The sequence below is a fragment of the Notamacropus eugenii genome, chromosome 4 (genome assembly GCF_028372415.1).
Source record: "Notamacropus eugenii isolate mMacEug1 chromosome 4, mMacEug1.pri_v2, whole genome shotgun sequence".
NCBI classification, from domain to species: Eukaryota; Metazoa; Chordata; class Mammalia; order Diprotodontia; family Macropodidae; genus Notamacropus; species Notamacropus eugenii.
In genome coordinates, this window is record NC_092875.1 from 40,017,647 (window position 1) to 40,044,976 (window position 27,330).

Genomic DNA, 27,330 nt, shown 5'->3' on the forward strand with positions numbered 1-27,330 from the left:
TTTGAGGAACATTCAGGCAGCAGGATCATAGATAATGTGTGCATGGGGTGGGGGAGGTGTAAGATGTGAAAAGGTTGGATGGGGGGGCAAGTGATGAAGGCACATAGAAGGTGCTTAATAAATGCTTAATTGATTCTTTCTATCCCATTCACACAAAGTAGCTTTAGGGGTCTAATTCGATCCAGCTCTGGGCTTACCTGCTTGAAAAGTGAGGCATCATGAGATAAGAAGAAAATGGACACCCCCTCCATTAAAGAATGCCCACTACAGAAGAGAGTCATTTTGTGTAGTGGATCTGGATTTGAATCTTGACTCTGATGTCTATTGGTAATGTGACTCTGGGCAAATCACTTCTCCCCTCTTCATCTGTAAAATGGGGATTAAATGAAATAATTGTGTACGGCCCTTTTCAAACTTTAAAGAGGCTATGGAAATACCAATATTATTGCCATCTCAACCTTTTAAAAATCCTTCAACTCATTTACATGAGGTCATAGACTCAGATCTAGAAGGGACCTTAGAGGTCATCTAATCAAGTCTGACCCCTTCATTTGACAGATGAGGAAACTGAGACCCATGGAGGGGAAGTACCCAAAGTTAGATAGGCAGTAAGAAGCACAAATAAGGTAGAAATCCTGGTTTTCTGACTCCAGACCCAGTACTTTTCCTATTGTTTCCTATCTCATCCCTCTGATAGGGCAATCAAGAAGGGTCTTAAATACTCCAATGGATCTTTGTTCTCATCAGTGTGGAGACACCCTCCAATGAAACAGGTGGCAACCTATCCACATACTATGGATGACCTTTGTCCATGTCTGCCCATAGGGTTTCAACCCAATGTGCTGGAGGCTTTTCTTGCTTTCTCCTAAGATGGGAAAGATATTCATGGAGTACACCTGTGCATTGGTCACCTCCAACCCTCACCACCTGCCCAGGTCAAGTCCTCTTTTGATTATATATTTCTCTGGTGTCATCTTTTGTATCAGTTCTTTGAAGTTCCTTCTTTGTTATATGTAATAGCCTGACACACCCAACCTATGATTTTCATAAAAAATTTATATAGATGGGAAAGTAGGCATAGAGGTTGGTAGTGGAAGTTTTCCAGGTAACTTTCTCTCTCTCTCTCTCTCTCTCTCTCTCTCTCTCTCTCTCTCTCTCTTCCTTCCTTCTTTTCTTTCTTCTGGAATAAATAAGATCCAAGATTTTTTTCCCTAGATTTTGATTCTCTCAGATACCTTGTGATTCATCCCCTGGGTGCCCTTCCAGTTGTACCACTTCCATCATGCATGATGTAGGTGTGTATGTTGTCCAATCCCACTGTTTTTTCTCTCTTTTCTTTTGTGCTGTTTGTACTCCATAAGCATATCCTGGACTGTGACATTAATGTTCCAGTGGAGTGGCTCTGCCTCTCCTAGAGCGTCAAAGCAGGCTGCTGAAAAACCGTTGCAGATTTTTTCCATTTTTTTTTTGTCCTTCCATTTTTAACCTCAATTTTCCCCCTTGATGAGAGTAAAAGAGGAGAATATAAAAGCTGACTTGATGCTTAACATCAAAAAAAAAAGAAAGAAAGAAAGCTAAGATCATGGCAACTGGGCCCATCACTTCCTGGCAAATAGAAGGAGAAGACATGGAAACAGTGTCAGATTTTATATTCTTGGGCTCACGGATCATTGCAGATGGTGACTGCAGCCATGAAATTAAAAGATGCTTGCTCCTGGGGAAAAAAATGTTATGGCATATCTGGACAGCATACTAAAAGGTAGAGACATCACCTTGTGAACAAAAGTCTGGATAGTCAAAGATATTTTTTTCCAGTAGTAATGTATGGTTGTGAGAACTGGACTAATAAGGAAAGCAGAGTGCCATAGAAACGATGCTTTCAAATTTGGTGCTGGAGATTTTTGACAGTCCTTTGAACAGCAAACCAGTCAACACTTAAAGAAATCAAGTCAGACTATTCATTAGAAGGTCAAATAATGAAGTTGAAACTTAAATACTTTGGCCACATAATGAGAAGATAAGACTCATTGGAAAAGAGCTTGATGTTGGGAAAGACTGAAGGCAAAAGGAAAGCAGGACGGCAGAGGATGAGATGGATGGATAGCGTCATGGAAGCAAGGAATGTGGACAGACTTCAAGAGACAGAGAGGACAGAAGGGCCTGGCATGTTATGGTCCATGGAATCCCAAAAAGTTGGACAAAAGGAAATGACCAAACACTGATGACTTTGTTTAGTTGGGTCACATTTTCTTTAAACTGGTTTTACCTTCTACTGCCTTTCTTTGTTTTATGAAGCAATACTACTCATAATCTTCCATCATTCCTCTCTGTAGGATTTTACAAATGAATCAGTGATATTTTTGGCTTCCATTTTTCTCCAGTTGGTAAGTAAGGTGCCAAGTGTATGCCAATGTACACACAAATGCATGATAGATGTATGTGCCTACTACAGAGGTCCATGAAGACAGAGAACACATATCCACAAATAAAAACTGAGAAGCAGCAACACAGTGGGGTAGAAAGAACACCGGATATGAAATCAGATGCTGCCCATGTGATCACAGGGAAGTGACTTCTGTCAGGGTCTCAGTTTCCTCATCTATAAAATGAGGGGGATGTTCCAGATGACCCCCTATGGCTCCTCCCAACTCTAATTCAATATTCCTAAATGCAAACCTCCAGACCCACCCCAAATCCCTAGCCTTAGTAGATACATGTATGCACACAGAAATGTTGTGTAGACAAATGAAGTTCAGAGCCAATTTAGTTAAATGCCTTGAAATTGTGTTTATTTTCCCTCTGGTTTTCAAGTTCCAAATGAATGTTTATCCTTGTAAACATCTAATTTAAGCACTCACCCTCTCATTAAGAGTGCAACGTTTAATGCCTTGGAATGCTTGCAGGTTTCGACTTTGGTGGGGGTTGTTTCAACATTTCATTGGGCTTCTCTCCCCCCTACCCCAATCCCCCTTAAAAAAATGAGTCTTCTTGGAGCCTAACTAACCCCAACCTGGATCTAACAGATGGGAAATTCTCTTCTGATGACGCCTACTAGGAATGGTGATAGATGAGCAGGCCATTCAGGCTGTCTGCCTGGCAGAGACAGGAGGGGGAGAAAGCTGGCCTGACCCTCTCTGCCTGTGGTCTCCGCTGATGAAGTTGGCAGAGCTTGGGAGGGAGGATTCAGGGGTCATGGAAACGCTCTGTCAAGGGGGAAGCAGAGACAGCAGACTTGGTCACAGAAGACTTGTTCCACCATCTGCTCTAGGACAGTCTATTAGCTGGGCTGGAAAACCTGGAGTCCATGCAACCACACTCCAGAATCACCTGGAAGGACTGCCCCATCACTCAAGGACATAGACAATCTCCTCCCACCCCAGGGAAAACTGGATTTTCTTCCTTCATTCCTTCCTTTGTTCCTCTCCTCCCTCCCTCCCTCCCTTCCTCCCTTTCTTGCTCTCTCTCTCTCTCTCTCTCTCTCTCTCTCTCTCTCTCTCTCTCTTTCTATTGGGAAGGCATCAAGGCTCTTTGTACCCTCTCTCTTGGTCTTCTTCATGGCACATTCTACAGTGCCTATAGATGGAAGGAACTTTGAAATTGGCTAGTTCAACGTCTTAGCTTACAGAGGAGGAAACTGAGGTCCAGAAAGGTAAAATTATTTGCCCACAGTCATGAAGGTTGATGTTTGTCCTTTTTTCAAAGAGGATCAATGATGTCTTAGGGTGCTGCCTTGATTTTCTCATGAATTGAATCTATGTGAGACAGAGTTGCCCAGTCATCAGCCTCACTTTCTCTTGCAGAGTCATCAAACACCAATGGCAGGACAAAAGTTGGGATGACTGTTGATGACTTGGGATGCAGTGGATGACCTTGGCATCTTCAATGTCTGACCAAGCTTTAAGCGCTCCACAGAACAAATGAGAACAGATGAGAACAAGCTGTTCTCATCTGCCCATTTTGCTGGGGAAGTCTTCACATGCTTGGAGTAGGCATCCCTCTAACTCAACAATGGGCTGCAGGCCTGTCAGTTACCTTCCACCTGGTTTAGCCCATCTGTCTAGGTGGTTTTACCATGGTGTGGCTACTGGCCATGCTACAGCTTCCAGGTCATGGAAGTAATAAGGAGCAGGGCTAGGATTAAACCCAGATCCAAATTCAATGCTCTTTTCACTTTTAGAACAACCCCTAATTGACAAGGAGACTGATGGGCAGCAAAGTCTCCCCTGCTGCACTAAGTGCCTCAAGGAACAATGAAAACCCAGGAATTTTGGCTCTCAGCTGAAAGGCAAGGGGGGCAGGGCAGATCCCCATCAGTGGTAAGTGGATGGCAAAACAAGGCAAGTTGAGTAATCATGAGTGGTTGAAGTCTTGTCTGGCTCAGTGACCTACTTAGGGAGCAATCTGCCTGCACAGAATTTGCTGTTTGCCTGGATGTATCCATCTGCCTTAATATGAGACACGGTGACGTCCTCCCCTGATCAATCTCTCTCCCGGCTTCATCGCTTCCTGACTGGCTGACATCTCCACTCTTGGGAGTTTCCTGTTCTGTTTAAGCCTTCTTCACTTGCTGTACGTACTTTTAGAAGGAGTTTTGTCTCCAGATAAAGATAAGCTGATTTTTGTTGTTTTCTGAGTGGAGGACCAAGAGGAAGTAGAGATCAGTTGTTCTAGACTTTACCAGGAGCCTGTATTCAGTCCCTTCAATGACCACGTAATGAGGGGCTTCAACAGTACACTCCCTTTATTAACCAATCAACAAGCTTTTTATTAAGCTTTTACTCTGTGCCAAGAACTGCGCAAAGACATGGGCATAGCTAGCAAGGCAAAGTCAGTTTCAGTCCTTAGGGAGTTTCTATTCCAGTAGAGGAGAAAACGTATTTATACACACACACACATACAAATTTAAGCATATATTCACATATATGGGTAGTGTTTGTGTATGTACACACACCAGAGTGAAAAGGTACCATAGATGAAATGTAATCTTAAAGCAGAAGGTTCTAGCAACTGGGGAGACAGAGGAAAGGCCTCTGTGAGGTGATATTTGGGCTGAATCTTGAAGGAAGCCAAGAACCAGTTTACAGCAGACTGGCATGTTTCTCTAAGGGTCAGGATGTTGTTTTTGTAAGGCTTGGTTGAATGACTGGGAACAATGTCTAGGAGAAGCTGCTACTTGTCCCAGTCCATACAGAACCAATTCTGAAGCAGAATTACTTCCTCTTTCCTGGGACAAGCAGCTCCTATCTTGTTACACTGACCCTTGACAGCATCCTTCTAGGTGGGATTACTGATCAAGGGATGCTTGGTCCAGCTCATCTGACAAATCACATGGTTTTTGATCCAGCTCATGTGGGGAGTACATGGTCTCAATGGATTGGTAACTCTAGCTTCTAGTTTTTGAGTTGCCTGGATCATGTCCAGGATCACACAGCTAGTATGCGTCAGAGGTGACCCTTGAACTCAAGAAGGTGGCTTCCTGACTCTGAGGCCAGCTGCTTAATGTACCATCCCTTTGTTACTATGTTGGTGTGGCAGAAAGATTTGGAGTCACTTATTCTGGGCAAGTTTTTTTTATCTCCTTGGGCCTACTTCCATCATCTCTAAGATGGTAGAGGGTTATTCTGCATGGTCTCTAAATCCAGGATGGTTACTATTATTATTATATATGTGTGGTCTTACAGGCCTTCCCTGGGTCCTCTGGCTCCTAGAACCTTCCCCTCTAAGATTACTTTCCATCTGCTCTCTATATTGTACATTCTATTCTGTGTGTATGTTATCCATATTTCAGCATCTCAGCAGAATGTGATCTTCTGGAGAGCAAGGACTGGCTTCTTTTCTGTTTGTACATCCAGTATAAGCACATAAGCACAAGCTTTGCACATGGTTCATTCAATCATTTTCAGTCATGTCTGACTCTTTGTGACCTCATTTGGGGTTTTCTTGGCAAAGGTACTGGAGTGGTTTGCCATTTTCTTCTCCACTTCATTTTACAGGTGAGGAAACTGAGGCAAATAGACTAAATGACTTGACCAGGGTCACATTAAATGTCTGAAGCCAGATTTGAACTCATGTCTTCCTGACTCTAAACCCTGTGCTTCACCTATTGTACCATCTAGCTGGCCCTGCTTGGCACATAGTAGGTACTTAATAAACGCTTGTTGACTGATTGACTAACTCAAGCATTCTCTGTTCTTATTTTAATCAGGAACAATAGATCCTCACCCATAGAATCTTGCTACTGGGCACTTATTGGTTGGGTGACCTTAGGCCAGTCATGTAAATTTCTTTGGGCTTTAATATTCTTACCTATAAAGTGAGGGAGTTGTCTCTCAAATAATAGTCATCACAGTGAACACACTGAGCTTGGAAGGGCCAAGTGATCTCCAGCAGTGTGGTATAATAGATAGTGACCTGCTTTTGGAGTTGGGGGAAGACCTGAGTTCTGATTCTGCTCTGGTCACTTTGATTGAGTCACAGCCTCTCAGAGTACTCTAAGCTGCAGAGATAGTTCCTGACCTCCACTGATAGAAGGAGTTTCCTTATCTGGGAGTTCCTTATACCCTGGAATCACAGCTCCAGCCCCTATCTGCTATAGCAGGGCTTCTTAATCTTTTTTGCACCACAGATCCATAGGGTGATTTAATGAAGTCCAACACTACTGTGGTTTTTCCTAACCCCTCTTTTAAACACTTCCTATTTATCCTGTGTAGAGACTGTCTCCACATGTTTGTCTCCTCTGTTAGATCCTGAGCTCCTTGAGGGCAAAGACCCTCTGTTTCCCCAGTGCTTAGCCTAGTGTTTGGCACATAGTAGGTGCTTAATAAATATTTATGACTGACTGGTTTTCTTCCTACATTCATAATAAAAGGAAATACTAAATTTCTGCTAGAGGTGAGTGAAAATAAGAATGTATTTTTTTCTTATCCAGGTTCACAAGTTCCCTTAAAATCTATCCAGATTCTTTGGAGGATAGGGTCTCTGGACCCCAGAGATCTCTGGGGCTTTCAAGTTCGTAAAACTTGAGTTTCACAGCAACCTAGTGACATTGGCACCACAGATTATTGTTCTTGTTTACAGATGAGGAAACTGAGGTTCAGAGAGGTGCCCAGACTTGCCCAAGGGCACACAGCCAGGAAACATCACTCCCTCCTGTTTTTGGACAAGGTGAGAAAAGGCAAGTTGGGGTGAGGAGTCTGGAGACTCAGAGAGGGATTTATCTTGGAGGTGACCAAGCTTCTGATTTCCTTTTTCTGGCCTAAGGGGCTGAAACAGTCAGAGCCCAGTCGGCGGCTGCTTGGGGGTTTTTATCTTCCCGGATTCTGGCTCTTTCTGGTAATTTAGCTCATCTGGGATGTCAGGTATAAGACATGAGAGGACTTTCTTCCAAATTAGGAAAATATTTGAAGAGTTTGGGCAGTTTGGAATGTGACTTTTTGTTCCATGAATTCGAACATTCTCTAGGTGGGCCATCTAGCAGTTTTGTATGGGTGTGAAGGGATGGGGGTGAGCTAGTCCAGAGGGAGGGACAGGGCAGTATCATCAGGTTATGCCTCCAAGAGCATAACCAAGGTGAAAGATGTAGGGAGGCAGATTTAGGGATAATGTGGGGAACAAAGTCCTAAAAATGGGAGCTGCTCTGGAGGGAGAGGGGCTGCCTCAGGAGGGGTGGGCTCCTCTTCTTTGGAGGCCTTCAGGCAGAGGCAGGGAAGGGGGGAGTGGGGCTGGCCTGCCTGCCTTCTGAGGTCCTTCCCAGCTCGGAGATCCCGAGATTATGAGAGTTATTTCCCCATCACTTGCTGACCTGGGGAATCTCCTAAGACCTGGTAGCCCAGAACAATAGCCTTCTTGTCTGGGAAGCAGGTGCTGAGAAGGCAGCAGCTGAGGAGGGGTGAGGGCTAGGGGCCCCAAGGAAAGATGATCAGACTTTAGCCCCAGCCCCAGCAGAGAATGAACTCAGTGGCGCTCCCTTCCCAGGAGTGGTGTGACCTGACCATGAACCGCAGCCCCATGCAACTGCCTTGGAGGACTTCCATGGCCGAGGGAAGAGAGGGAGGGAAGGAGGGGAAGGAGGGAAAGGCCAGACTGACCTGAAACAAATGTGGAAGGGGTGGGTTTCATCCCTTGGTCCGCTGGAGATGGATCCATGCCATTTTGCAAGCCCTTGGAATCAAATCAAATCAATATCTGGAAAAGAGGACATTTTCTCTTTTTGGGAAGTCTATGGGACCATGTCATGGGCAATGGCATTTACCTCTGTTTGCCTCAGTTTCCTCATCAGTAAAATGGGGGATGAACCTAGATGATCCCTAATGGCTCTTCTAGCTTCAAATCCTCTGATTATAGGGAACCTTTATTGATGCCACTAGAGAGTCATGGACCCCTTAGACCATGGTCTGGTTAAGCATACGGCCCTGCTCAGAATCTTAGTCTTAAACACGCAGAAATAAACTGCACAGGATTGCAAAGGAAACTGATTGAATTGAAAAAAAAAAAACCAAATATTTTTAAAAGCCAAATTTCCTGACCCCAGGTAAAGAACAGTTGGCTTAAGTGGTGTATCCCTCAGTGGAATGTAAACTCCATGAAATCAGGAACATTGTCCAATGTGTTCTTGGTGTCTTCAGGACCCAGCACAGTGCCCATCATGGGACAGGCCTGAAAGAAATGGTCATTGAATTGCATGGAGGCAGTGGCCTCCCCCTTTTATTTTTCTTATTTTTTTTAGTGGCCTCCCCCTTGACAGAGAAGGAGGAGGAGGACCAGTTATTCTGCAGAGGGGCTTCTTGAGCCAGTCTGGGCTGGGCTGGTGGCCTCGCAGGTGCCGTACAGTGTTAGTCTATGATCCTATGAGTTGGAACTCTATCTTTGCTGCTTGGTACCTGTGTGACCTAGGAAAAATCATGGAACCTCTCCCAGCCTCAGTTTCCTCAGCTGTAAAATGGGACCATAATGACTCCTGACTCCCGGGGTTGTTGTGAGGATCAAACAACCTAACATTTGTAAAGCAATTAGCATCGTTTCTGGCACATAGTAGGCACTTAAAAATGCTTGCTTCCTTCTTTCTGCTTTCCTTCCTTCCTTCCTTCCTTCCTTCCTTCCTTCCTTCCTTCCTTCTTTCCTTCCACCTCAAGTCTCCAGCCAAACAACCACCCCATAAGTAGGGCAGTGCCATCCTATCACTGTACCTAGGAAAAAACCAACCTGCTCCAAAAGACTTCAAATGGAAGAGCCTCCTGTTTATTCTGAGTCATATTAAGCAGCACCAATTACTTTGATTTCAAATGAGAGAGCAGGAAAATAAACCTGTTTTGTCCCACAAATAGCTTTGACCTCCCTCCTCCTCCAGCTTCCTGGAGCTCATTGGCACGTTTACCTGACAGGTGTTAGAATAACTACGTTTTCTGGAAAACAGAGAAATGAGCAGGGGCTGAGCGATCTGATTATAGGGGGAGCCTGGCTGTCTAAACAGGAAGAAGCCACAAAGTGAGGGAGGAGGGGGTGAAGTTCAGGGTAGCCTTTCTGATTCCCCACGGAGCAGCTGGCCTGGGAGGTGTGTGTGTGTGTGTGTGTGTGTGTGTGTGTGTGTGTGTGTGTGTGTGTGTGTGAAAGAGAGAGACAGAAACACACACACATGCTAGCTTTGAGTGGAGGACCCACTGGCTGGGAAGGTTCTTGAGAGTTTCTGCGTGTCTCTCTAGGCAGGGTGTTGGGGGTAGAAGTCAATTTAAGGAGCAAAGGGACTGGTTTGAAATCAGAAACCTTGGCTTTGAATTCTGGCTGGGCCCTTCCTATCTGGAGCAGATTGCTTCAGTTGCATCACTGACTGTGGCTCTGGAATCACAGCCGTTTGCTATTTCTGTATCCCATGATGTAGTCCATCAGTCAGCAAGCATTTATCAAGGACCTACTATGGTGCTAGGCACTGTGCTAGCCTCTGGGGATACAAAGAAAGATTTAAAAAAATCCATTTGTTTCTGTTTTCAAGGAGGTCACAACTCTAGTGGGAGAGACAAGGTGGATATAGCATATATGGTGTATATGTATGTATATGTGTCAATGCATATTCATGCAAAATGCGTATTATGCAAAATGCACGCTTGCCAAAAAGATGGTTTTATGGAGAACTCACATGAGGCAGGCGATCACATGGCCAGAAGAAACGATACAAGGACACTCTCAAGGTCTCTCTCAAAGAACTTAGGATTTGATTGTGCAACATGGGAAACACTGGCACAGGACCGCTCAGCATGGTGTGTCCGTATCAGAAAGGGGGCTGGGCTCTATGAGCAAAGCAGAATTGAGACAGCACAAAGTAAACGCAGGATGCTCAGATTTTAGATATTCACCCCAAACGTTCACACGGACCATCTGTGCCCAACCTGTGGTAGAGCATTCTGAGCTCCTGTTGGTCTGATCAGCCACAGGCAGATACATTGAAACTTCACTTTATCATGGTGATGTCATTTTGGTCCTCTTTGAAGACGAAGGACAACAACCAACCAGTGTGTGTATATATGTGTGTGTGTGTGTGTGTAAATATGCATTTATATGTATGTATAGATGGATAGATATACACCTAGGTAGCCCAGTGGATAGAGTGCCAGACTTGGAGGCAGGAATTCCTGAGTTCAAATGTGACCCCAGATCCTTACTAGCTGTATGACCTTGAGCAAGTCATTCAAGCCTGTTTGCCTCGGTTTCCTCATCTGTAAAATGATCTCGAAAAGGAAATGGCAAACCACTCCAGTATCCCTGCCAAGGAAACCTCCAATGGCGTCACAGAGAGTGACGCATGACAAAAACGGCTGAAAATGTAGTGTAGGTGGAATGTAATTGCCTCTCTGGGCCTCAGTTTTCTCATGTGTAAATTGAAAGGGCCTCCGAGGTCCTTTTCAGCCCTAACACTATGATACTGTGGTTTCTTGAGCTCCCACTGAGTATACAGGAGGACTCTGTTAGGTCTCAGAGCACACCAACAAACACAAGGTAATTGTAGGATAACGGATTCAGAGGGGTCAGATGGGACCTAGTTTTAGCCTTTCCATGTTCCCAGAGGAGCTAGGTGACCTCCCAGGGCTTCGCCTGGGTATACAGTACATGCCAGGTGCTTTACTAGTTTCTAGGGCTACAAAGACAAAAATGAAGCAACTCCTGCCCTCAAGGAGTTTACTGGGGAGAAATAATGTTTTTTCAATAGATATTTATTACGTCTTCTCTGCCAGGTTCTGGGGTAATAAAGGGAAAACCAAGGATCTGAACTCAGGTCTTCTGACCCGAATTGAATTAGTCATTATACTTAATTAATTAGATGCCAGCTTCCTTTTCTCCCATCCTCCAAGTCCCACTGTGAGATGCTTACCTTCAGGAGAGACCATGTGGACACAATTCATTGCAGAAGAGAGAGAATGTAACAAAAAGAAGGAGTCTGCTTCCCCCTGAGTATTCTCCATGGACGAGTAGGGAATGAAACCATGGAAAACTCTGAGGAGTCGCGCTACCCTAGAGCTTGCATCATGGGGACTATCTCCCCTGGGGATCTCGGTAAGGGGTCACCTTAGAAATAACAGCCCTTTCCTTCTCTGCTCTCCCATAGACTGTGAGATCCTTGAATGTAGAGACTGGGTTTTGTCTTTCTTTGTATCATCAGGACTTGGCACAGTGCCTGGTATACAGTAGAAGCTTAATAAATGCTTGTGGACCGGGTGACCTTGTTGTCTGCCATTGTGTCACAGCCTGGGGCACTGAGAGGGAATGTGAGGGCCCACAAAAAGCATGTCACTGAGAAGGGGCATAAACTGAGGTCTTCCTGCCTCCAAGGCTGGACTCTTGATCTGGCACTCCACAGTTGGCAAAGAGCTTGTCCTCTCTGGGATCTCTCAGCTGATAAAATTATAGGTTTAGACTGAAAACAAGTTATTGAGACTATATTATGGCCTGTATCAATCATACACAGATACTTCCTGCCCACTTCTGGTGGACCATGGCGGGGGGCTTCAGGTTGAGATGATCCCTTGTTGCCTGCTGTTCCAGTAGATCTGACCAATCAGGTTCTTCAGTCTGTTGTTTTCATTCCAGCTGGTCCTCTTGGCTGTGACCCTCTAGGTGAGAAGTCTTGGATCCAATGAGGGGTGGGAAAGAACAGGTCTTTTTCTCCCTCTGTATCATGCAAATCTTACTCATGTGGAAGCTAGTTCCAGGGGCCATGACTGGACAGCTTGTCCCTGCCTCCCTGGCTACCTCTGCCTCTGTCCTGATCTTTGACTTAAACATATCGCATAGTGGAAGTATTCAGAACCGGAGATTGCCTTGTGAGTTCTAAAGATCCAAGGGTGTTGTGTCCAGTGTTAGACATGGTTGGTTATGGTACCATCTCACCTTTTGTACCCAGCCATGCAGCTGTACCTGGCCCAGGTAAGAGAGGATTCCTTTTTCTCACATTTATTGACTCATTATCAAATCCTGACTCCAGAGATAATGCACCTGAAAATAAGTTTGATTATGGCTCAGGAGTCTGGAGTTTTCCCAAAAGGTGGGCATAAAAAAGATTTCGTAGTATAATATAAATCAAATATGGGCCAGGTAATTCATTTCTATACACATACAAAATACGTTAAACATTAAAAAATCACAAAGAGAATTTACAAGATTCAGTAACTTATAACCATGGTTACAGTTGGGTAGAGAACATTTATGAGAACATAAAGTAATTTTTGCAATACGATTCATCTGACTACTTACCTCCCTGACTTTCTAAAGTCCCATCTTCTACATACAAGAAGCCTACCCCAACTCCTTTTCATTCTAGTGAGCTCCCTCTGTTAATTATTTCCTACTTACAATGTAGATACTTGCTTTGTATATGTGTTTTCATGTTGTCTCTTCCATTAGATTGTAATGTCCTTGAGAACAGGGACTATCTTTTCCCTCTTTTTGTATCTCCAGGGCTTACCACAATGGCCAACACATAGTTGGTGCTTAATAAATGTTTGGTGATTGATTAACTGGCCATTTTACACTTTACCTTCACTTGGATGATCAAGGGGTCAAATTTGGGCCATTCTCCTTTCTGCCGACCACCTCCTCTGGGGTAGAAATTTTTCTTGCCAACAATCTTCTCCTGATGATGCCACAAGCAACTACTCTCATTAGATGCAGGATCTTTGGATTTTTGAATCTGAATTTTTGAGTCCATTAAAGTCACCAGCCTTTGTGGATACATCTACTATGGAATAGTCATTCACCAAGATCATAAAAGATCAAACGAAAAGGGGGCAAAGGGGGCTGGGGACACGAGTCCAAGCTTGCTTAGTTGTGGTTCCTGGCTGAGATTTCCAAGATGTCAGGGTGGAGAAAGATCTGGCATTTCCCACTGCTCCCTAGAGTCCTATCATCCCATCTGGAGAATGGAAGCCAAGAAGGATGGTCACAGAGGAGCTGGAGACTTGTTTTGGCTCTCCCTCTGGGTCATCAGCTAGATTGGCTTGGAAACCAATCAGGGGACTTCCCATCATCTTACAGAGAGCCCTTGAGTCGCAAATGGCTGGGAATAGACCCCTAAGCTTCCCACATGGCTAACTGGAATTTAGCTAGGGATTAACTGTACATTATATCCTACATGCTACAAGTAATAGGCAATAATATACAAACATTTATAAATAAATAAAAATAACATAATGTAATTAATCTTAATATGATATTATTAACAAAGTGATATATAAATTGTAACATCTTGGGATATGTTTTGAGTCCTTTTTCCATCCTGGTCACTTACCATCTTTCCAACCAATTAGAAGTGAGTTCTTCCTTTCAAGTGATTCTCACTTCCTACCTCCCTTCTTCCTGTGGGGCGCCACAGGAGGCAGGGCTCTCCATGCAGCTTTGGAGACAGTTGCCCTAAAGCATGGCCTGTGCCTGTGTAGACAGAAAGAACATTCCCAAGTCACAGGACAACCACCGGGATCATTCTCTTCCAAGTATCAAGGGTCTGAGACGGTTCCGGAGCTCCAATTCCACTGTCTTTCAGGGACCTCTGTACACCTTCCTTGGTCCTGTACCCTTGATAACAGGGGTTGTATTTACAAAGACTTTTGAGGCTTGGGGGTCAGCTTAGCTGTTGGATAAAGTGGTGTGTTTGAAGTCAATAAGACCTAGGCTCAAAATCTACCCTTGATACCTCCGATACCTCTCCTTCCTGAGGGCAAGGATTGTTTCATAAGACCATAGATCTGGACTTTGGAGGCCATCTAGTCTAATCCTCTTGTTTTACAGAGGAGGAAACCGAGGTCCCAAAAGGTGAAGTAACTTGGGGAAGGGAATAAGCACCTACTATGTGCAGGCACCATGCTAAGTGCTTTACAAATATTATCTCATTTGATCCTCACAACAACCCTACAAGGTAGGTGCTATTATTATCATCCCCATTTTACGGATGAGGAAAATGAGGCAAATGAAGCATTAAGCAACTTGCCTAGGGTCAGCCAGCTAGCAAGTGTCTGAGGCTGAATCTGAACTCAGGTCTTCTGGACTCTAAATCCGGCACTCTATCCACCTAGCTGCCCAAAGTCACAGAAGTGGCACCAGAGTTGGGATTCAAACTCAGCTCATCTGACTCCAAATCATCCAGTAACTACCACAGCATCTGACTCAGACAGACAGACAGACAGACAGCCAGACAGCCAGACAGATAGATAGATAGATAGATAGATGGATGGATAGATGGATGGATGGATGGATAGATGAATAGATGGATGGATGGATGGATGGATAGATATAGATAGATAGATAGATAGATAGATAGATAGATAGATAGATAGATAGATAGATGCTGGTTGGACCAACTGAGCTTGGACCAGTTAGCAGGGATGGTGAAACCTGCATCCTCAAGGCCACATATGGTCCCCTAGGTCTTCAAGTGTGGCTCTTTGACTAAATCCAAACTTCATGGAACAAATCCCTTATTTGTTCTGTAAAATTTGGACTCATTCAAAAGGCCACACTCAAGGATCTAGAAGGCTACATGTGGCCCTGACACCCCTGGTTCAGAGTGTCATATTTAAAATGCCAAGGTCATTGATGGATTCAGTTCCTATTCTGACCACATTTGTTTGACAGGCAATATGGTACCTGGGAGGCAACTAGGTGGCACAGTGGATAGAGTCCTAGGAGTCAGGAGGCTCTGAATTCTAATCTGATCTCAGACACTTACTAGCCGAATGACCCTGGCCAAGTCACCTAATCTCTGCTTGCCTTAATCTACTGGATAGGGAGATGGAAAACCACTCCTGGTATCTTACCATGGACGGCATTGGTGCGTGCTGGTCTGCAGAGTTACAAAGAGCTGGACACAATTGAACAACAACAATAACTCAGAAAATCAATCAATCCATCCATTAATAAACATTTACTAAGCACCTACTGTGTACCAGGCAGTATGCTAAGATTTGGACTCAGCCTCTACTTCAGACGCTGGGCCTCAGTTTCCTCATCTATAAAATGAGGGAGCCGTATTCAAAAGTCCCAGGTCCCTTTCAGCTCCTATCTACGATCCTATGATCCATTGATTTGTACTGATGGGCCTGGTCTAATGTTTGTCACACAGTAGGTGCTTAATAAATAAATGGTTTTGAAGGAGTCACGTAGTCTCTATATGCTTCAGGTCGCTCTGTGGGATTTAGCTCTGAAATCACAGAGGAAGGACATCCTCTGGTAAGGTTTGCAAGGTGTTATTTATTATATTAATAAATATAATATATTTATATAATATAATTATATTATCTCCTTGGAGACTCAGGGTAATAGGAGAAATAAGCTCTATTATGATCCATTTTATAGATAAGGGGGTTGAGGTTCAGACAAGTTGTGACTTTCACAGATTCACATAGCTAGTAAGTGACTGAAGCAGGATTTGAACTCAAGTCTCTCCTAACTCTAGGTTTTCCCACTACATCTGAAAGCTGGTGAGCTCACATTGCTTCACTTCCAAGAGAGAGACATCCATTTGGGAGGAAGCAGAGGAGACCTGGTCAGACTGACAATTCCCTCATCCATGATGCTTGGACTCAGCAGCACACAGCTGAAGCCAGCTCGTTAGCAGCACAACGCCTAGGCTCTGTGTAGGTACATGGGAAGGATGAGTGAGAAACAGCATCCCCCTTTTCTGTGCCCCCCATCACCCCTCCCATTCTCTCCAACTATTACGTGATTGTCTGACTAGGTCTAATTCCACCCTCCCTTCCCTCCTCCCATCCCCCTGGAGCAGACATCCTGGATCTGGTCAGAGATTTCAGGAGTGATAAGCCACCCAGAAAAAAAGAAACAGGTTGGCCCAGTTGGCTGGCTCCGACTTCAAAGGAAGCAGCTTCTATCCCCAAACACACCTGTAGAGCAGGTATTTCAAAGCTCAGGACTCTTGGACTCTGGGGGGCAGGGCTGGCAGGTGCCTTTGTTTGACTCCCCCCTATCCCCCCCAAGAGTTGACAAGAAACACCTGCTCCCTCCTGTGCCAGGCCGGAAGCTATCTCTTCCCATACTGAGAGCCCTCAGAGGTGGGTTTCTATCGGACACCATCACCTTCTCCCTTGCATTACAATTATTTATGTGCAATCTGATTTCTGCCTGGCAGATTGTGAACTCCACGTGGGCAGTGAGGGTACCTAGTCCAACACTTTCATTTTATAGACAAGGACACTGAGCCAAGGAGGGGAAATGATTTGCCCAGGATCACGTAAGTGGTCAGTATCTGAAAAAGGGTTCGAACAAAGTCCTTTGGTTCCAAATGCAATGTGTCCTGCTCCCTTCTAAAGGGAGGGTTCATTTCTAATTCATCTCTATATCCTTTATACCACCCAATGCAGAGGGGAAGAGGAAGGAATAAGCATTAACTTACCACCTACTGCATGCCAGCCACTGCATTAAGTGCTATATAAATATTATCTTATTTGACCCGCATAACTGCCAGTATATGATATTATTTTCCCATCTTTATGGTTAAGGTAACTGAGGCAATCAGATATTTAAGACCTGCTCAGGGTCACCTGGCTAGTAAGTATCTGAGACTGGATTTGGACTCAGGTCTTCTTGACTCCAGGTCTAGCACTCTTTCCACTGGGCTGCCAACTACCTCACTAACTTGGGTCTGAGTTCCAAAGAAAATGCATTTAGCTTAAATGTTCCATGGAACTAACTAACCAGGTAATATTTCAATGTCAATAAATCGGGGAAGAGACTTCCCATACCTAGAGTTCTCTGTGGAAATCTCAAATGGTTCCCAGAATGGAGACATTGTACTAAGTGTGGGGGATACAAAAAGAGGTATAAGACAATTCCCACCCTCAAGGACCTTATAAGGAGCTAGTGGGAGAGCTAACATGCAAATAAATACATAGAAGTAAGCTGCAGTCGTGATAATTAGGAAATAATTAACAGAGGGAAGGCACTGGAATGAAGAGGGGTTGGGGAAAGCTTCCTGTAGAAGGCGGGAATTTTAGCTGGGACTTAAAGGAAGCGAAGGAGGTAAGTACTGGGAAGGGAGGGAGGAGAGCGTTCCGGGCATGGAAGTTCTAGCCAGAGAGAATGACCTGAGTGGAGACAGAATGTCTTATTGGCGGAAAGACCAGCAGGTCAGTGTCGCTGAACTGAAAAGTCCGTATTGGAGGGTAAGGTTTAAGGAGACTGGAAAGGTGGAGGGGATCAGTTCACAAAGGGCTTTGAATGCCAAGGAGAGCATTTTGTACTTGATCCTGAAGACGATAGAGAGCCAAGGGAGTTTATCATAGTCACTGACATTAATACGGCACATGAAGGTTGGCAAAGCACTTTACATACATTGTCATTTGAGCCTCCCAATGACTTTGGAAGGTGCAGGTGCATTTTAGAAGTGAGAAAAGTAAGGCAGACAGAGGCTAAGTGACTTGCCTAGGGTCACACAGCTAGTCAGCGTCTGAGGCAGGATTAGAACACCAGGATCCTTGCTGCTAAGTCCAGCCCTGTTACCTACATCAGGCCACCGGCAGGCCCTTTTCCACTCAGGGGTCCTGCTCCTGTTGACGCGGCTATCTCTGGCCCTTCCTCCTGTTGTACAGCATGTGTTTCCGCGCTGTCACAAACGTGACATTTCCAAGACACTTGTGAATGCGAGAACAGACAAGCATTGGGGACTATCACAAGGGCTGTGTCTAGGATTCGTACAGAAAAGGCACTTGGCAAGGTTAATTTTATCCCTCCCAAGTCCAAGGCTGGATAAGTGGCCTAGCCCCTGCCTAATCCCACAGACTTGGGAACCCATTTCAAAGAACATGAAGCATTAGTAGAAGTGAGACTGGGCAGGGGCATCAAAGGAAGATGGGCAATCCTTGAAGAACCATCTTTTTCTGTTTATAGGGTCACAGATCTGGAACTACAAATAACTTAAGAGCCGTTTAGTCCATCCCTTCATTTTACAGATGCAAAAACTGAGGCAGGTGGGGATGGGTGAGATGATTTGTCTAAGACATTCAAGTGATGGGTGTCACACACAGTTAGAGATTTGAACCCAGCCTGTCTGACTCCTGAGCTAAGCCTGTGCTTTTTCAACTAAGTAGGATCATATCAGACCCTGAGGTTAAGAGAATAATAGTTGACATCTACATAACCCTTTCAAGTTTGTGAAACTCTTTATGATCTGTGAGAGATGCCATCATCCCCATTTTACAACTGAAGAAACTTTGATCCAAGTAGGTAGCAGTTTAGCCATGGTTGAACAACTAAGTGGGATTTTTTCATAATCCTAATTTAATCTTTAAAAACCATTTTTCCTCTTCCAACCTCTTCACCCCCATTGTTCTTGCCCAATAGTTTTCAGTCATGTCTGACTCTTCTTGACCCCATTTTGGATTTTCTTGGCAAAGGTACTAGAGTGGTTTTGCCATTTTCTTCTCCAACTCATTTTACAGATGAGGAAACTGAAGGAAATAGGGTTAAGTGACTTACCCAGGGTCACACAGCTAGCAAGTGTCTGAGACTAGATTTGAACACAGGAAGATGAGTCTCCCTGACTCCAAGCCTGCCACTCTATCCACTGCATCCCTTATCCCCATTTGAAAAAAGAGGAAACACAAAATCTTTATAACAAATATACATCATCAAGCAAAACCAATTCCCACATTGACCATGTCCAAAATGTCTATCTCTTAATTCATCCAGGAGGTGGACAGCATTCTTTATCATAGATTCTCTGGAATTGTGGTTGGCATTACATTGTATATAGTTCTTCTATATACAATACACAATATACTGTATATATTTTTTCTCCTGGTTCTGCTCATTTCACTTTGCATCAGTTCATACAAGTCTTTCCAGGTTTTTCTGAAACCATCTCCTTCATCATTTCTTAGAGCACAATAGTATTCCATCACATTCATATACCATAACTTTTCCAATCATTCATGAATTGATGAACATCCTTTTAGTTTCTAATTCTTTAGTACCATAGAGAAAGTTGCTACCCATATTTGTGTATATATGCGGCCTTTTCCTCTTTCTTTGATGTGAAACTTGGCCATCTTAATTCTAAATCCTATACTCCTATCTACTACTTCAGACTTCTTCTTCCTTCTGAGGGGAGATTTAACTAACTCCTGGTGTTCAACACAGAGAAACTACTGGGGTTTAAGACAAAGGAGCTTTCTCAGAAGCAGGTATCTGGAGACCTTGAAAAATTCACTTCACCTTAATATGGTTGGGTTAGACTAGATCTCTGAGGTCCCTTCTAGATCTTAGTCGGTGATCCTATGATCCATGTTCTAATCCTGGCAGCTATTTACTAGCTGTGTGACCTTGGGGTTGCCTGGGGCATGCGACATATGAAACACTTGCCCAGTCCTTGGGCAGATCACTTCATTTCTTTAGATCTTAGTTTCATCATCTGTAATCAATTAATCAAAATTTATTAAATGCCTACTATATGCCAGGTACTTTCTAAGCACGAGGGATACAAAAAGAGGCAAAAGATAGCCTTTTCCCTCAAGGAGTTTACAATTTAATGAATTATAATCTATAAAATGAAGGGATTGGATTAGATGACCCCTTCTGGCTTTTAATGATGATGTAATGATCAAATCTTGACCACCATTTAGATGCTACATGACCTGGGGCAAGTCTTTTAATCCCTCTGAGCCCAAGATCCCTCATCTGTAAAAGGAGGAGGTGAGGGAGATGGCCTCCAAGGCCCTTTCCAGAGATAGATCTATGATCATTATGTGATGAAAATCAGCATAGAGGTAAAAAACTGTCTTTCTTATTGCTTCTTCTCAGAGCTGATATTGGATATGAAGGCTGTAAGCTGCAACTCTGCCCTTTCTTTTGACACGCCTTCCTGGGAGGTTTTCTTTGTCCTCCCCTTTCCTCTCCTCCTCTCTCCTCTCCTCTTCTCTTTTCTTTTTTCCCCTCCTATTCTCTTCCCTTTCTCTTTTCCTTCCCTCCCTCCCTCTCTCCTTTCTTCTCTCCTTTTCTTCCTTCCTTTCCTCCTTCCCTCCCTCATATCTTTCTTCCTTCCCTCCTTCCTTCCTGCCTTCAGTCCCTCCCTCCTTTCTTCCTTTTTTTTTTTTTTTTTACAGGATTGAACTCTATTGACATATCCAAAGATCTTCATCTCATCTCCTGCTCTGTGGAACAAGAACAAAAAAAAATCCAGCCAATTTCTCTCTGTGCTTCCCCCCCTTTCTAACTGGGCTCCAATTACGTTTATGGGAGCAACTGTCTGGGAAAATGACTTCATACACTCATACATTTTTAATAGGGCAGAAATAGAACCAAGAATGTAGCCGTGTCTTACTCCAGTGGTATTCATAATTAATTATACTGGGGGGGGGGGGGGGCGGGGAGGGAGAAAACGTAATTACAGGCCTCCAGTGAGAACATTCATTCTCATGTTAATGTGGAAATCCGAGCTGCTGCTGCTATTTGTGTGAGTGAGAGTGCTGGTCCTGGCCCATAGGAGAGAGGTTGTCTGTATTTGGGTGTGTGTGTGTGTGTGTGTGTGCGCATGTGTGTGTATGTATGTATGTGGGGGGATGTTGGCTATTAACTCACAACGATGAGCAATTATTTGAAGATTTAGCCCCTTGCCACAGACACCAAAACCAAAGAAATTCTGTATATTTGGAGGCTGAGGACCTGGGTTCACAGTCTGGCTCTTCCCTTTGGGAAACTCACTGCAACTCTCTTAAGGTTGTTCAGCTGTAAAAATAAATGGGTTGGACTAGGTGCCATGTGAAGTCCCTTCCATCTCTATGATCCTATGATCCCTTTGGCAGCCTCAGGCCCCAGTTTTATCCTCTGAAAAAATGAAGGAGTGGGGTGGAACTACCTGACTTCTAGGTCCCTGATATTTCTGAATTTATGATCCTACTGGAAAGGGCAGTGTGAATGTGGTGGGGGTGGTGATGGTGTGTGTGTGTGTGTGTGTGTGTGTGTGTGTGTGTGTGTGTGTGTGTGTACATGTGCATATGCATGTGTGTATGGGTGAGAAAGAGAGACACAGAAAGAAAAAGAAAAAGAGAAGAAGAGAGAGACAAAAATAAATGGAAAAACAGTGAAATAGAGAGACAGAAAGAGAGCAAGAGAGAGAGGGAAAGAAAAAGAGAGAAATAGAGAGTAAGGAAGAGGGAGAAAAAAGAGAGAAAGAGAGAGAAAGAAAAAGAAAGAAACAGAAAAAGAGGGAGAGAGAAAGAGAAAAAGAGGAAGATAGGAGCGAGAGAAAGAGAGAGAGAGAGAGAGAGAGGGAGAGGGAGAGAGAGAGAGAGAGAGAGAGAGAGAGAGAGAGAGAGAGAGAGAGAGAGAGAGAGAGAGAGAGAGAGAGAAAAGTAGGGTATACTACAAAGAATACTTTATTTAGTCAGGATGCCCTAGGCTGGAAGCTGAGCTGTACCTCTCAAAACAAAGATTTAGAGATGAAAGAGACATTAAAAGTCATCTAGTCCAACCTACTCAGATTATTGTAGGATCTTAGATTTAGAGTAGGAAGGAACCCCAGAGATTACCTAATGTCCTCGTTATTGGATGAGGAAACAGGCTTAGAGAGGAGGAGCTGTCCAAGATGACCTAATAAACTCCAAGGCATCATTTGGACCAAGGTCTCCTAGAGTCCAGGACTCTTTCCACCATATTTTCTATGTGTATATATACACATGTATATATCATAGGTTCATAGTTATAGAGTTATAAGGGACTCTTGAGACCCTCTATTTTAACACCGTCACTTTGCAGGGAAGAAAACTGATGCCTTCAGTGTGTATGCATAAAAACACAGTGCTTATGTATATTTCTGTACATACAATGACTCACATATTTGATGGGATTTTTACTCTAGGGGACTGGGGGGACTAGACCTGTGATTTCATGCTACTAACACAGATTAGCACCTGCTCCGCAACTTTTATTTTTAGAGAGTTGCCTGGGGTGTGTGACATGTGAAGTCATTTGCCCAGGACCACACAACTGGTATGAATCAAAGGTGGAACCTGAATTTGTATCTTCCTGATTCTGTGTCTAGTGCCCTGTTGTTGCGGCTTCTCTGGAATTCTGCCTAAGTCTGTATGTTTGTATGTATAGATCTATTTTTTTCTTTTGATGTAGAATTGTCATTTCATTGTTTGGGGGAACTCCTGGTGTGAAAATTCCCTTAAGTAGTCCAGGTTAGCAACTACCTATAATTTATAATCATAGAGAACTGATTTGTCCATATTCACATAGCTAGTATATATGGGGGGGGGGGGACAGGGAGAGTATATGCGCATAGTAGGATTATGTGACAGAAGCAGGATTTGAACCCAAGTCTTTCTGGCTGCAAATTACATAATGCTGCCACTCACTTTTGGGCATATCTATGTGACTATATTGATTCATATGTATTTAACTGGCAAATTTATATTCTAGAATGGATCTTAAAAGAACATCTCCTTCCTGCCTCTGACTTAGTTTTCCCATATGTAAAAAGAGGGCTTTGGGTACTCTAGATGATCTCTAAGGTCCCTCTCAGCTCCTTGGACCATCTTGACTCTGTGTTGGTGCTCCTGAGCCTGCTCCTTGCTCTAAGACAGCCTCCCTTGACTTGGACTAAACCTGTCTTGTTGCTGAGGAGTCTTGGCAGAACTGTAGAATCTGAGGTCTGGCTGGAGTCCAATGTAAAGGCCCTAGGACCAATGTGTGACAGAGGTGGCCCCAGTCGGGAAGCCAAGCCAAAGGCTGATCCCAAGAAGGTGCCAGTGGAGCACATTGAACAAGTGCTAATTCCTCCTTGTCAGCAAGGACTGGCTGCCCATCTCAGTTAATGTAGTTAGTTATTTCTCCCTACAACTCAGTAGCAAGAAGGTCAGGGAAATCCTCAGGAGAAAGGACCACCTTCAGGGCCTCAGAAGAAGCCAATTTATTATGAGAGATGAGGCAACTTGGCATCGGTGAATCAATAAATAGCTATGGAAGGAGGTGGGTAGTGAAATCTGGTTGCAGCATGTGTGTGTGTGTGTGTGTGTGTGTATGTATGCACATATATGTGACTAGGTGAACACTACTGAGCAAAGAGTGCTGGATCCTGGAGTCAAGAGAGACCTGAGTAAGTTATTCTTGGTTACAGACTTTTGTCTTTGGTCTTCTGGAAGATTCCATGCTCTTCTCTCCTTTCCAGTGATAGGTGATAAATCCTATATGGTCTTCCTTATAAGGATAAACCAGTAATATTTTAAAAGAGAAGGAAGATATTAAAAATGTTCTTTTAGAATCTTCATGTCACAAAGGGTCATAGAGGTAGTCATTTGAAACAGAAGACCTACTAATACTGTGGTTAAGTTTTAAAGGTGCTGTAAGAAAAAGAAAAGGAAGGGAGGAGAAAGGATACATTAAGAAAAAATAAATCATTAGGACAAGTAATTGAGTTGTCCATGTAGATTACATACAAACATGGAAGGAATGGGAGAGGTACGTGTCACTAGGATTAGTTTCATCTAAACTAGTCAAAGGAAGTTGGAACACACACACAAAGTTTGGTGTAGACATATATTCAACTCAACAGGGATATAGATAAAAACAGGAGAAGGGAAAGAGGAATATAGGAGGGAAGAAGAGGAAGGACACAGGGAGGAATTAGTTATAAGCAAAACAAATCTTAAGCTTAGAAAAGGAATAATGAAGAAAAGATTAAAAGGAAAGAAAGAAATGCAATGACTCAAAATAAAAAGGATAAAGGAATATAGAGAAGAAAAAGTATAAAAGAATAGAATGGAAAGAAAAAACAATTAACTATCATAACTGTGAATGTTAATGGGATGAACTCACCTATAAAATGGAAGAGATTGACAGAATGCATTAGAAAGCAAAACCCAACAATATATTGTTTACAAGAAACACATTTGAAAAATAAAGATGACATGGATTGAAAATAAAGGCTTAGAGAAAAATAAATTACACTTCAACAAATAAGAAAATTGGGTCAGAAATTGTTATTTCAGATAAGAAAGCAACAAAATATAAACTAGATTGTTGTCAATGTGAAAATAAAACACATCTATAAAACTGAAAGTGATGAGAGAGAGAGAGAGCCTGACATCCTGGAAAAGTCACTTAAACCCAAACCCAGGTCAAATGTACAGCAATTTGCACTGGTCTGTGTTACCTCTCAGGAGTAGCTAGGTGCAGTCTGAAAGATTCATCTTCATGAGTTCAAATCTGGCCTCAGATCTGTACTAGCTGTGTGACCCTGGGCAAGTCACTTAACCTTGTTTACCTCAGTTTCCATATCTGTAAAATGAGCTGGAGAAGGACATGGTAAACCACTCCGGTATCTTTGTCAAGAAAACCCCAAAAGGGATCACAAAGAGCCCGACACAACTGAAATAACTAAACAACAACAAAAAGATCCCTTCTAGCTCTAATTCGATGAACCAAAAAGCTCTAAACTGTGGTGTACACATTCTTAGGGGCAGCTGGAGTTCAAGATATGGATCCAAAGACATCTCCAATGGATATGGCCATCTCCTCTCAAGACTGTTATTCTTCTCAACTTCCCTTTTTCTGTTCACAGCATCACCAAGTCACCCAAACTCTTCTATCCCTCTAGCCCTTCACATCCATTGCCAGTCAATCCTATCTCTGCAAGAAATCTTGCATCTTCTGTACTCACACCCACTATCATCCTAGTCCAAGTCTTTATCATTCCTCTCTCCTGCACTACTCTCAGAGCCTCCCAATCAATCTCCAAGTCTATAATATCTTCAGTGCCCTGTCTATAATGCAGCCACAAATTTCTTGAAACATATCATATAACCCCATCATTATCCTGCTCTATAAATTGCAGCACCTCCCCTTTACTTCTAGGACATTTAAAACCCTCACAACCTGGTTTTCAAATCTAGCTTTCTGGCTTTCTTACATATTACTTCCCTTTACACACTCCATAGTCCAGCTAAACTCATCTTCTTGTCAGTGTTCAAAATGACATGCCCCTAAATTGACTGTCCCCTGTGACTGGAATGCCCTCCCTCACCACTCTCTCTGAGAATCCCTAGCTTTCTTTAAATCTCAGCTCAAGCACCACCTACTATGTGAGGTCTTTTCTGCTTCCCTCAGCTACTAGCACCCAGTGCCCCACTCCCTGCAAATTATCTTGTGGTTTCTTTGTATATGCCTAGTCTCTACAGGCAGAATGGAAGATCCTTGAGAGCAGATGCTCTCTCATTTTGATCTTTTTATCCTTTGAACATGACATCTTTTCTGGCACATAGTAGGAATTTGTTGATAAATTGAGTAAAATGAACAATAACTTACACTTTTATAGCGCTTTAAGGTTTGCCAAGTATTTTACCTGTTATCTTCTCCAATTTTTACATATATTAACTCATTTAGGTACATTATATCATTTGATTAGGCACTTGATATATATGCTCCTTTGATCATTTGATCCGGTATGGGGGAAAACTGAGGTAGAAATGGGTTGCCCATGGTCACAGAAATTGTACATGTTGAAGTTCACATTTTAACTCAAGTCTTCTTGACTCAGTGTTCAGTGATTTATCCACCGTGACACATTGCCTTTAATAGTACCTAACTGCTTGTGGAATAAAGTCCAAAATCCTTAGTTTGGCATTCAAGGCTTTCCAAAGCCTAACTTGCTTTTCTAGATATTTACTAAAGCATTATCTAAAATTTCTGAATTCATATGCAACATTGCTTCCTATTTCCCTTCCTTTGCTTTTTCTGGTTTAGCTGTTTGGATTATATTTGTCTCAAAAAAGGAGTAGTATAGAGCATTTCTTCCCTCGTCTCAAATTTAAGAATAATTGATATCACTCAGTTACTAATTGCTTTTTAAACATTTGACAGAAGTCAGCTGTAAATCTACTTGGATAAGGGTGGTGGTTTTTTTTTTTTCAGCAGTTACTTTATCACTAATTCAATGTCATTTTCTGAGATTCTATTTTTCCAACTTTATCTCCCATGATTCTCTCTCATACACTCTAAACTCTGACCAAGCTAGATTATTTACATTCCTGAAATGTTTCCTGGTTTCCTACCTTGATGTCTTTGCTTATTGTCCCCCTTTCCCATCTCTAAAACTGTTGAGATTGTTACTATTATCAATTATTTTAGATTTAGAAAAGGCACATTTACTGAGTACCTATAGCAAAAAGAGAAGGACAAACAATTCCTCCAGCATCTGGGAGCATACTCTCCCCTATTCCACCTCAGTCCTTGGGGACATTGGACTCAATCCTAACACATTCTCTACAGAGCATTACATTCACCAATTCAATTTCACTTCCAATTTCAGCATGATGGATACTTTATTTACTCCTGGCCTGAGCCAGATAGGTGCATTGGAACTTTACCCTTCACCATTTGGCTTCTGGTAAATCCTTAAAAGAACAGCTTACTCTCCCAAATTTTCAAAACCTTCAAGGTCATAACCATAACCATCTCTAACCTTCTTGGAGCCAGGCCAGAAAGACCAGAGGTAGAAGAGGTTAAATCTGGTCTCAGACACTTACTGACTGTGTGACCCTGGGCAGGTCACTTAACTTCCCTTATCCTCAGTTTCCTCATCTGTAAAATGAGAAGGTTGGATTAGACAGTCCCCGAGAGCTAATTGCAGCTGAGTTACTCCTTGAATGACCTCTGGTAAGGTTTCCCACTTGATATATAAAATGAAGGAATTGTAGTAGACCTCTCTGGTTCCTCCCAGATCTAATCCTATGATCCTACAACCTTTGTGCAGGTCCCTTGGCCTTGCTCCGCCTCAGTTTCCTTATCCCTGAAATGAGAGGAGTCATTCCCTAACTCTGAGGTTTGTTCCGGCTTCCAAGC